The sequence below is a fragment of the Vanessa cardui genome, chromosome 17 (genome assembly GCF_905220365.1).
Source record: "Vanessa cardui chromosome 17, ilVanCard2.1, whole genome shotgun sequence".
Classification (NCBI taxonomy): domain Eukaryota; kingdom Metazoa; phylum Arthropoda; class Insecta; order Lepidoptera; family Nymphalidae; genus Vanessa; species Vanessa cardui.
In genome coordinates, this window is record NC_061139.1 from 2483528 (window position 1) to 2496079 (window position 12552).

Genomic DNA, 12552 nt, shown 5'->3' on the forward strand with positions numbered 1-12552 from the left:
ATAATCTTGAGTAAACATTGGTACATCACTATCGAACATGTGGGCACACCCAACGCGGGACTCCTTGGAGCAATATTTTCGTCGCCCCCTACCACGAACAGGCCAACAGCTAGCGTTTAACCTCGTAGTAATTGGTAAACAAAATGTAGTTTCGATAACATACTGAAACAATACAATTACTGTTATTATAAATGCGAAAGTTTTTCTGTGTTTATTACACGATGCAAGATTGGAGTATTCTATATTAATATTATAAATGTGAAAGTAACTCTGTCTGTCTGTCGCTTTTACAACCAAACCACTGAACCGAATTTGATGAAATTTGGTATGAAGCAAGCTTGAACTTCAAGAAAGGACATACTTATTCTGCGTAACACATTACAACTAACACTATAAAACGAGAGAGAAACCGCGGCCGAATACTAGTTCTAAATATATTAAGTAAGGGGGTCGATTATATTTTGGAACAGAATATATAGTTAACCTTTTTCTTCGTATTTTTATACTTTAATCGATTACGGATTAAAATTTCGGCAAGTACCTCAATTTTTACGATATTACGACCGACCTTCGCTCAGGTTCAGCGCTGATACAAAATATACTACAGAATGATTGACTGACTCTTTTGAAGACCTCGATAACGTCTACAATACCTACTGCTATTTTGCTCTACCTCGTAGGTTTCGTAATGTAAGCGCAAAAAATGGTCATTCACGACATCTCTTTAGAAACCCCTAAAAATAGCAGTATTTCTTTAATATATTGTGCATGTATATAACCTTTCTCTGGAATTAATCTGTTAAACAAAACTGCATCAGAGTCAGTTTCGTAATTTCAGAGACCAAAGCATACATAAGGACAGACAGACAGACAGGCGTTAAGCTACTTTGTTTTATATGATGACGATGATGAATTGATTTGTGTTAATAAAACATATCGTGCATATAAATCTAAGTCTGTATTTGTGTGGTGAAAATCCGCCACAAATATAACCAAAACGTCAAATCTTAGCAGTGTATTCTAGTTGTCATAAGACCTTTTTAACGTGTGACAAAAATGTAGACTAAAAACTACATATATCGTTATTAAAAATCTACGTGACCGTGTTAAGATGATATCTGTCCTAGCTCTGCGGGCTAGCTTGGGCATTAATAGATTTTTGTATTTCAGCTATCCTCAAAACTCGATTTCGAACAGATGTTACAATTTTATAAGCAAATTTTTTGCCCCGAGCCATACAAAAAATATAACATAATTTTTTGCCATCATTTTAAGTACGATTAAAGGTTTAAAAAATGTCTTTCAATTTAATAAACTCTACAAAAATATCTACTAGTCACTTCATAAATTCTAATTGTACCCGATTTTTTTATACAAACCACTTATAAAATGAGCTATTTCGACTTTTGAATATAACAGGATTATATTTCATCCAGAACTGACGTGCTAAGTGTTTTAGTAACATTTGAATGACTTCTTATAATTTATCGCACTCTGTATACATAATTATTTATAAGTGCTAAAAATTGAATCGCCTACTCAAAACTTTCTGTCAACAGACGGACAATTCAAAGAGAGGGCTTGGTACTTACAAAGCATTTTAGTCTTTAAAACTAAGGAATTAAGAATGTTATTTAAGACTGCAAAAACGTTGTAAAAACATATGAAGTATTGGTAGGAAATAACTTATATAATAATTTTAGAAAGATATTATACATTGTGGTGGGGCTTATACATACCCTGGGTAGATAGCCAATATACCTAGTATTTTTATGTGCCGGTTAGAAGAAAGAGCTAGAAAAACTACAGGCACAAGCACAAACATTTTAGTTCCTATTTATTGTTGGCTATAGATGTGTATAATCAGTTGGTGCATAGGCCTCTGCTTTGTACATTAAAAAAAAGAAAAAAAAGATCTGATTTCACTGTACACTATTGTTACATTTTAGAATTTGTATGTATCCATCGCTATTTCTCGGTCTAAAGCTTGATATGACATTACAGATCACATCCTAATTTCCCATATCCCAATTTTATTCGAGGTCGGCGCAGCATATCTTCTTCAATACTTCTCTGTCTGACGTCATCTCCCAATTAACATTCTAGCCATATCGTCGTCGTCTTTTTTCACACTTAGCTTAACCATGCTATACCATACTCAAGACCTTCCTCACAATATGGTATAATATTCTTCCGCATAAGATGCCCATTATAAACAACAACAACAGCCTGTTAATTCCCACTGCTGGGCTAAAGGCCTCCTCTCCCTTAGAGGAGAAGGTTTGGAACATATTCCACCACGCTGTACCAATGCGGGTTGGTGGAATACACATGTGGCAGAATTTCTATGAAATTTGTCACATGCAGGTTTCATTTGCCCATTATAACTCATAAATAATTATTTCTAGGTAACCTCTCCCTTTGAATAGGAGCTCATTCCACCACGATGTTCCATTGGTTAGTGGACACGAATGTGGCAGGATTTCGTTGAAATTTAGCATACGCAGTATTCCTCAGAATGTTTTTCTTCACAAGACGAATTGTAAACTCAAATTAAGTACATTTTTGGTTTGGAACTGTAATCTTAACCGATAAAATGCACGCGCTCTAACCACTGGGCAATCTTGATCCTTTAGAGTTCTCTCGGCTAGTTATAGAGTTTTCCATAAATCCAATACGATTACATTAAATCTAAAACCACCAGTTCAATCGCGCCGATCGAACCGCACCGGGATATCAATCGTTAACCTGATTACGGTTCAGCCATAAACTAAAATAATGCTGAATTAAGTCACGAAAGTTATCGCTGCATTGCCAATTTACATATCAATAGATACACCCGTTTTTTTGTCAGGGATGTTTTTTATTTTCTATACATATAATGAAATTGGAGGGTCTGTTTGTAATATTAAAATAACCGCTTTTTTACTGTAACATCGTTTATACTTTTTGTCTGTCTATTTGTTAATCTCTGGAACGGCATATAGGTAATATATGTTCCATATATATATCGAGGAGTCTGGCATCAGCTCGTTATCAGACATGACGATATTCAAAATATAAGTTCACGTTGAATATCTTTTCTTCGATATTCTTTTGTTTGTTTTTTTTAATGTCTTTTCTTTGCGCCAAGGGGGCACAGATTATTTCGCCTCGATATTCTTTCAAATATCTATTTTTTCGCTGTCATCTGTCTTACGTCATACTCACGTCGCCAGTATTACGATGAATAATAAATAAATCCTTATTAGACTTTTTGACGCTTCGACGTATATATAATTGTATTTAACTAACATGACCGTATTTTTAGATGTCGAAAAAGACTACTGAGTTTCTTGTCAGTTCCTCTCGGTAGAATCTATTTTACGAACCGGTGGTAGCTTATTAATATAGTTGTTAAAACTATGTCTGTCTGTCTGTCGATCTTTTACTACCAAACCCACTGAACCGAATTTGATGAAATTGGGCATGAAGGAAATTTGAACTCTAAGAAAGGACCTAGGCTAATTTTTTTGCTTAACACATGACCACCAAACATCTAAAAAGCAAGCGAAGCGGCGGGCAACAACTAGTTCTATATAATCCTTATTATTATTATCATGAGTTTTTTTATCATAATAACTGCTTTTTTATCTTGTAAAACACTTTCTAGCAAAAAAGATTTTCCACTGAACATCGATATCAAAGATCTCTTCAGAAAAAGGTCACCAGAATATTACTTCTATCAATATTTATTAAAGCTATCTGTTATAAATAAACCTTACAATTTAAAAAGTCGTCCAAACGTACAAAAGGGTGACCAGATAAATGTGTATTCATTTAGTCGGGTCGCTCGCCTCATTGTGCTCAATTAAAAAGCGTCATGCGGACCAATTGTCTCTATTGGCGTGATGTAAGATTGTTTATTATTCACCGATGTATAATAAATGCGAATTATGAGTTTTACGATGCTATAGATTCAATTTCAGTTTTTTTTTTTAAATATAGTATTATGTTGTATATTCCAGAAATAAAGTTATATAGATAAATGTGGTATTAGCTTTTACATATTTTTTCGTTTTTTCTAAAATAGTTTTTTTTTATGGTATAGGTTGGCGGACGAGCAAATGGACCACCTGATGGTACCATCACCCATAGACAATGACGCTGTAAGAAATATTAACTATTCCTTACATTGTCAATCAATGTGCCACCAACCATGGGAACTAAGATCTTATCTGTCCCTTGTGCCTGTAGTTACACTGGCTCACTCACCCTTCAAACCGGAACACAACAATACTTAGTACTGTTATTTGGCGGTAGAATAACTGAGGGTGGTACCTACCCAGACGGGCTTGCACGAAGCCCTACCACCAAGTATTAAGTTGTGTTTATTAGACTTTTATATTTCTTCTTAGTTTAGTTACTAAATCAAACGATAATTGACTTGATTTGCAAATGTAACTGTGCTACATTCGACCTCTTGTTATATTCAGTTATTTCCTAGCTAGTAGTCGCCCATGGATTATCACGCATTTTAGGGCGTTGGTTGTCATGTGCTAGACAAAAGTAGCCTTTGTCCTTTTTCGGAGTTCAAGTTTACTTCATAACAAATTTCATCAAAATCAGTTCAGATGTTTGGCCGTGAATAAGCGACAGACAGACAAACGGAGTTACTTTCACATTTATAGTATTAATATAGAAATATATTTTTATAACGAAACCCTTACCGTCAAATACTTTAGTATAAATACAAGCTACCCATTTGGACTTCATACGAATAAAACAATGACATAAATTGACCTGTTAATGACTTTCAAGTAGAATATTTCCTCCATTACGAAATTTCTAAAATTCTTTCTTATTAGAAATATAATGAAAGTCACTGAGGTAAAATATATATATTTTTTTTCTTTATTTCAAGAGCTTTGTCGCTAAAGCGACTATGTCGCTCTGTTAGTGCACAAACGGTGTATAAGGTAAAACTATTTTATAAGCATATATTATATTTACTCAATGCATATGTATTTATACACGGTACACATACTTAAATAACATTTTTTACAATTTTTTGTCTGTCTGTCTGTTTGTTCCGGCTAATCTCTGGAACGGCTGGACCGATTTTGACGGGACTTTTACTGATAAAATCGAGAGTAACTTAGGCTACAATATTTTTTTTTGTTAAATTCAAACGCTTACAGGGTCACGGGCACAGCTAGTCATCAATGCAAAGTCTCATAATAAAACACTCATTCTAAGTGCTCGGTATTCTTCCTCTGTGACAATAATACGCAGCATCTGTTTCGAGTTATCGAGATGTCACTTGAAAAAAAAATTCCGGCGCGAAACAATCAAGTCGCAGACTTTCTTTGTCTTAAATAACATCTGGGCAGTTGTTGTTGTACGTTTTGTGCAATGATTTATTACTTCTCAACAAAAAATGTTTCTAATAAATATATAACTTACACAAGGATACAATACTACAAATCTCTCAAAGTTGATGACGAATTCAAAATTTAAGATATTTGTAATAAATAGTACCAATTTCTTCGTGCCTTAGTACTTTACTTACTTATTTGTAACTTCCGTAGCTTAGCTAGACTTCGTGCTCATGTTAATTTACCAAATAGATCATAGTCGGTCGAGTCGTCTTTCTACCAGTGTAAGCCCCTTCGAAATCAATCCAGCCGTTTCAGAGATTCGCCGGAACGAACAAATGGAAAGACATAAATTGTTATTAAATGGCATTATTTTGATGTACATATGTATAAACAATAATATGCAGTTTAATATTACAAACAAACACTTCAATTTTATTATATGTATAGATAACGTACAAAAATAAATAAAAATTAATTGAACTTTAATATTACAGATTCATACGTCTTATACATTCATCCCCCGTGTGATGGGGTATATTGATACTTTGCCGAAACTTACGAGGGTTGTTGGAATAGAAGTCTTCTATCGTAAGAGCCCTAGCTGGAGGTATCTGCGCATATGCATTTATTAGTAGAGAAATCAAGCGCATCGTAGTCTGGGCAGGAACAATGAATGACATACATGCATTCATTGACTTTCAAAGTCAATTATTATTATATAAATATATAGAAGATATTCCTACAATCCTTGAAACGCTGATCTAATCCAAATTAACTAAATTTGATTCATCATTGGCTGATGGCCGCTGATGACGCAATAATCAACCAATAAGTGTTCAGTTATTAATCAGGTTTTTAAATCTTACTTAGTAAGTCAAATAATCAATAATAACAAATAATCTTAACCGATGATTGGGGGTCCAAACCTAGTCAAGCACCACCCAATATTCCTGTGCTTAATTTGTGCTTTCAATTCATCTCGTGCTCGGTGGTGAAGGCAAACATCGTGATTAAACCTGCGTGTGTCTAATTTCAAGGAAAATCTGCCACATGTGAATACAACAACTCGCATAGGAACAGCGTGGTGGAATGTTCCAAATCTTGTCCTCAAAGGGAGAGCAGGCCTTAGCCCAGCAGTGGTAAATTTACAGGCTGTTGTTGTTTGGTTATAATCAAATAAAATTAAGAATGAAATTTGAAAATAAAAAAAGAAAAACATTTTTAAAATATAACAACAAACTAAAAAATAGCTGGCAGTTAACAATGATATCGATTTTAATAAAAAAAAATCGTAAATGATGACATTTCGATTAAATGTTCCAAAATTGACAGTTAGTAATTGACAAAGTTGGTTTCAGTTTTCAGATTGATCATATTATTTAGCAAGAATTGAATACAGGAAATAAAACGTTCATAAATAACGGACAGACTACAAGTGCTTACAACGAGTGAGTATTATATTATTTTAATTTTTAAAAATGACATTATGTGATATTTATAATGTGTTACTAACATTAAAATTATAATTCTTATTAGATCTTTTAAAATCACAAAATAAACAAATCGTTTTGTTATAGACAAGATACATTAGATTTGCGCAAAACATGATCCCAACAATTACTTATCGGCAGTAGTTATTCTACCGCCAAATAACAGTACTCAGTAGTTGTTGTGTCCCGGTTTGAAGGATGAGTGTGCCAGTATAACTACAGGTACAAGGGACATAACATCTTAGTTCCTAAGGTTGGTGGCCCTGTGAAGATGTAAGGAATAGTTAATATTTCTTAAAGCTGGTGGCCTATATGTTCGTCCGCCAATCTATACCATAAAAAAAAACACAATAAAATATAATAAAGTATTATTTATCATATAATTATTAGGTTAGTTAGTATGTTATAAGTGTTTTGAAGAATGTATGGGGAATTCGTTCAGATGCGCGAGAATGGCTAGCAGATACGAATAGTCATAATTATGTAGATTTGATACAGAAGTCGTTGAATTACAAAATAAACTTTCTTCAAGTAGGCTTTTACAAGCACTTTTGAATCGTCATTTAACAATTAAGTGAAACTACCACCGGTTCGGAAAGTAGATTCTACCGACAAGAACCGGCAAGAAACTCAGTAGTTACTCTTTTTAACATTTAAAAAATACAATCATATTAGTTAAATACAATTATATATGTATGTACTGAATCCTGCCTGGAAGTCAACAGATATTAATTCCAAGCTTTTTTATCATCTACAAAACAGTAACAGTAACAGTATAAAGTTTCTTCGATATACACTTTTATTTCTTGCTTCTCGACGCTGAGTTTCTTTCGCCGGTTCTTCTCAGCACAGAGTTTATTTTCCGAACGGGTTATTTTGACAATCAATAAGTAGGTGTAACGCTTCTATACTTTTTGGTACTGCTGTTCTAACCCACATATATTTAACAAAAAAAATATTTACCATGTTTTTTCGGTGGAGCTCGATATTTTGACATTATCTACGAATGTCTTGTTCACGGTAAATATCCCGAAATTAATAACTTTAATAATAAAAATAACTATGTCCATTTAAAATTATTTTCTATATATAAAGATAAACCAAAATATTTATATTAGAATCCAGTTGTTAGTTGTTTAGATGGGTCTTTTATTGCGTACTTCTATCAAATGTTAATTCCACTCTGAACTGATGATAGTTTGACATTTATATATTATATAGTAAAGTACATATAATGAGTGTAGCAAACACCTCTTTTTTATATTAAGGGCAATCATTATAGAACGAACTAGAACAGGAAGTGTGTATCGGAAGTGTTGTTTGAATCGCGGTGTCTGTAGGTCAGTGTGTCACTGATTATGTTCAAAGGAATGAATATTATTATATGTAAAAAGTAGTAGTGTTAAAATAAAAAAATAAAAAATTCTAAGTGGTCACCAAATTGATGCTGTAAGAAATATTAATCAATATCTACATCGCTAATACGCCAGCGACTTTGGGTTTTAATTTGTGATTTTTTTTTTCATTGGATCATAATCCCCCTATAATATTACATTGATAACGTATTATACATTTTTTTTTAAATCGAATTCGAAAAACAAATTGGATAAAAGATTCGCATTTTTGAAACCTAACAACAGAATATTTTGAATCTGGTATTAAAATAAAATTGCTTTAAAATTTTGTAAATCAAGGTTTATGAATTTATTCTCAAAAAGACGGATTCACTTACATGAGAACAGTTTGATAAATGTTGCCATAACAAAAATATATTCGCCTTATAGATACTTAGTTAACGAGTAGATACTTAGGAATAGAATATATAATAAAATAGCTGTGTGTATTTTAATAGCTATAAAAGTGAGTATTCTCTAAAATATATTTTGAGAGTCGTTAACTGAGCTTACATTTTTATATAAGATGGTAATTTGTAAAGTATCATAAATACACAATAAATTTAATATACTCAGGTCTCCTTATCTTGTACGTATAGAAGACTTAAAAAACAAATAATTTCTCAGTAACAAAATCTAATATCGACGTTCGATAAGATTCAACGAAGCTGTATCAGCAAGCTGGCGTTATTTAAGCCCTGCGTATACGCCACGATACTAGGAAGTGATAAAACATATTGTTGTAAGTTGTCAGCAACTTTGTCGCATAGACGAACACTGCTTGGCGTTTTATGAGCTCCTGGTACACGATAATTTAGATATAAAATGTCTACATTAATATTTATTTTTAACTAGTCGTTAACCCACAAGTTAAAGCCCACGGTTTTGCACGCGTTTAAGGGTTTTTGGTCGTCAGGTGTTCGGTAAAAAAGTAGCCTATGTCCTTTCTTCGACTTCAAGTTTGCTTCACATACTACAGAGTTACTTTCACATTTATAATGTTAATATAGTTAATACAGATATACAAATAAAGTATTATTTTCTCATCACCATATAGTATAATAAAACAAAGTCAGAGATTATTACATGTGTAACATATCTATGACAAGCTAAGCTTGCAACTATGTAAGTTCAGTGTCTTCAGCGTAACGGACAATTATATAAACAACTAATTTTGTACATGTTGTAATGACTATTTGTTTAAACTTGATTTTGCTAAGTAATCATTTCGGTATAAATATTAGTTTAATACTTACAAAGCACGAGCGTTATATATATTAATAATTATATACGTCAAAAAACTGAGTGACGTACATTGTACAACGCTCAGATGTTTCTGTTAGTACGTGTGTACATAACTGAATAGTCAGAGAATCCTTCTAAAAATTAACCCCCTATGGGGTTAAATTTGAGACAAGCTAACGGTAAGGTTTGTGAGGATAAGTTATAGAATGACTTGAAAGATTTTTTTTTCTTTAAATAGGATGAGACATTAGGTGAAAATTTAGATGAAAATAATAAGGATTTAGTATTTTTTTAAATTAGATACATGAAAACCAGTGTTTGGGTGTCTGTTTACAATACAAGAGACATAACATCTTATCAAGGTTGTTGGCGCATTGGCGATGTTTTACAGTGCAAATGTTTGCAATAGTGATATTTTAGCATCAGGTGGCCCATTAAAGCTTACCTATTCTATAAAAAACGACTTCTGAAATATTATAAATGTGCAATGCTGACACTAAATATATTACAGAATGTCTTACAACGTACACAGATTTTCAATTAGACAATCAATACGTAAATAGTTTGCAGTGTAAGCGTAAAAAATGTTTGTTTACTATATTGTCTCCATGTATATAAACATTATATATTATACTAGCTGGAGCCCGCGGCTTTTCTCGCGTGAAAATGGTTACAAATAACAGACTAACTTAAAATATTACGTTAGTTTAAGACCTCTTTGTAAAGAACAGTGGTGCTTCATTCATGTCCATGCAGTCCATTTTAAAGATTTGACCTTGTGTTTTGTTAATTGACTTAGGTAATCGCGAACTGTTCCCTTTTGAACTTAAAAGAAATATTACACTGTTTCTCATCTATCCATCCATTATCAACTGTATACTGTATACATATAACTGTAGCCCCTATGATATTCCGATGGAGAGCTGTAACTAGTCCTTCATATGCACTACTACTACTAGACTACTAGATTAGTCTAGTGCTGTTGCATATGGAGGTCTTAAATCACTCAGTAAAATTATTGGCACGATTCTTCTAACTTAAAAATTACGTATCTCAAGACTAACCTATGTACGAAATTTCAACTTTTATTTCAACACTTAGAGGCAGAATATCCAAAAATGCTTAAATAAATATCTACCTATTTCTAACCAACAACAACAAAAACAACAACAGCCTGTAAATTTCTCACTTCTGAGGCCTCCCCGCGCTGTTCCAATCCGGGTTGGTGGAATACACATGTGGCAGAATTTCTCAAATCATAAATTATCAAAATTTTCATCGGTTCATCTTGCACGTGTTCTAACCACTGGGTCATCTCGGCTTTTATAATTTCTAACCAGTTTCCCAAAAAATGTAGTTTCATGTCTCTAACTTCAAATATTTTTATTTCACCCCGTAGGGCTAAAATATCCAGAAAATTAAAATATGTATTAACTAACATAAGAATTAACAACATTAAATGCTTAAATATATATATACAAATATGAACTAAAACTAGTTACTATATAAATCTTGACCGCGTGGAATGGTGGCAAGAATGCTAGCAGCATTTCCCCGTTGAATCGCAATTCCGATCCTCTGGGCAAAAAACGAACCAGCCCTCCTGTCACCAGTGGAGGCAATGAGGCGAGGTGTTATACTTTTGATGAAGCTTTTTGCGCCACTACTCCAAGGGCCAAGTGTTTCGGCAATTTTATTAACTTAACCAATATCCCAAAAATAATGTTTTATGTTTTAACTTAATAAATGAGAGGCTTTCACACATACTTTCAACCTTTATCTTAGGAGTAGAATTTCCATATATGCTGGTATAGGTATTTATTTATTAGTAATTAAACGTCTGAAAACAGTTTCATGCCTCTAACTTCAAAAATGGCACACTTCCTTACTAATCAATATATGCAATAGCATCCCTATTTCACCCTTTAGGGCTAGAATATTCGGATAGGCATAAATATGTATTTACTTATTCTTAATCAGTATTCCAAAAACAAAGTTTCTTGTTTGTAACTTAATAAATGACGGGACTTTCATACAAACTTTTCGACCTTCATTTTACCCCCTTAGGAGTAGAATTTCCATAAATGCTTAAATATATATCTTCTTATTTTTAATCAGTATTCTAAAAATAAAGTTTCATGGATCTAACTTCAAAATAGGCCGACTTCTAGGCTAGCATATATACGAATAGGGGTTGCCAACCCCTATTACACCCTTTAGGGCTGGAATTTACAACGCTGAAATAGGTATCGACTTATTTTATATTAGTATCCCAAAACTAAAATTTCATGTCCCTACCTTAAAAGAATGACGCACGACCATACACACATTCAACCCTTATTTCACGTCTTTAGGAGCAGAATATTCAAAAACGCTGAAATAGCTATCGACTTATTTTTAATCAGTTTTTCAAAAATAAAATTTCATGTTTCTAACATTAAAAATGACGGACTTTCATACGAACTGTTAACCCCTATTTTACACCTTTATGATTATAATTTCCAAAATTCTTTTCTTAGTGGGTGTCTTCTCAATATATGTTTTTACCAAATTTTAAAGCCCTTACTTCAGCAGTATAAGCTCGGCGATGATGAATCAGTCAGTCAGGACTTGTTATTTTATATATATATATATATATATATATATATAGATCCTTCCTCTCGAAATACTCTATCTATTTAAAAAAAACCGCATCAGAATCCGCCAGACAGTGGTAAGCGACTTTGTTTTATACTAGGTAATAATATTTTATCTAGCCTACAAACAAACAAATGCAGCAGCTATTTTTTAAATGAAAAGTTAATTGCTAATTGGTTATATACGTATATAAGTCAATTATTATATTATATCGGTTATTCAAACAAATAAATACAAAAACAAAACGATGTATTGGTTTAGAAATATATGAATCAAATAAGGCCAATGAACTATAATAGTTCTGTACAGATTGCTATCATCTACCGTAATAACTGCCGTAATTTCGCTACGGAGTAAGGCCTAGTTGCCACTTTGCGTTATTTATGAATACATCAAACTGTTATTCCTGTAAACGCCTTAAGCGAA

At 32.8% G+C, this 12552-nt stretch overlaps 1 protein-coding gene across 1 annotated transcript in view; it reads left to right on the forward strand.

Moving 5' to 3' along the window:
• Window positions 1–6672: 6672 nt before the first annotated feature.
• Window positions 6673–12552, forward strand: part of LOC124537121 (cyclin-dependent kinase-like 1) — a 38807-nt gene continuing 32927 nt past the window's right edge. Inside the window, exon 1 of the mRNA XM_047113854.1 lies at window positions 6673–6808. The gene's annotated coding sequence lies outside the window, so the exon portion shown is untranslated. The remainder of the gene's footprint in view (window positions 6809–12552) is intronic.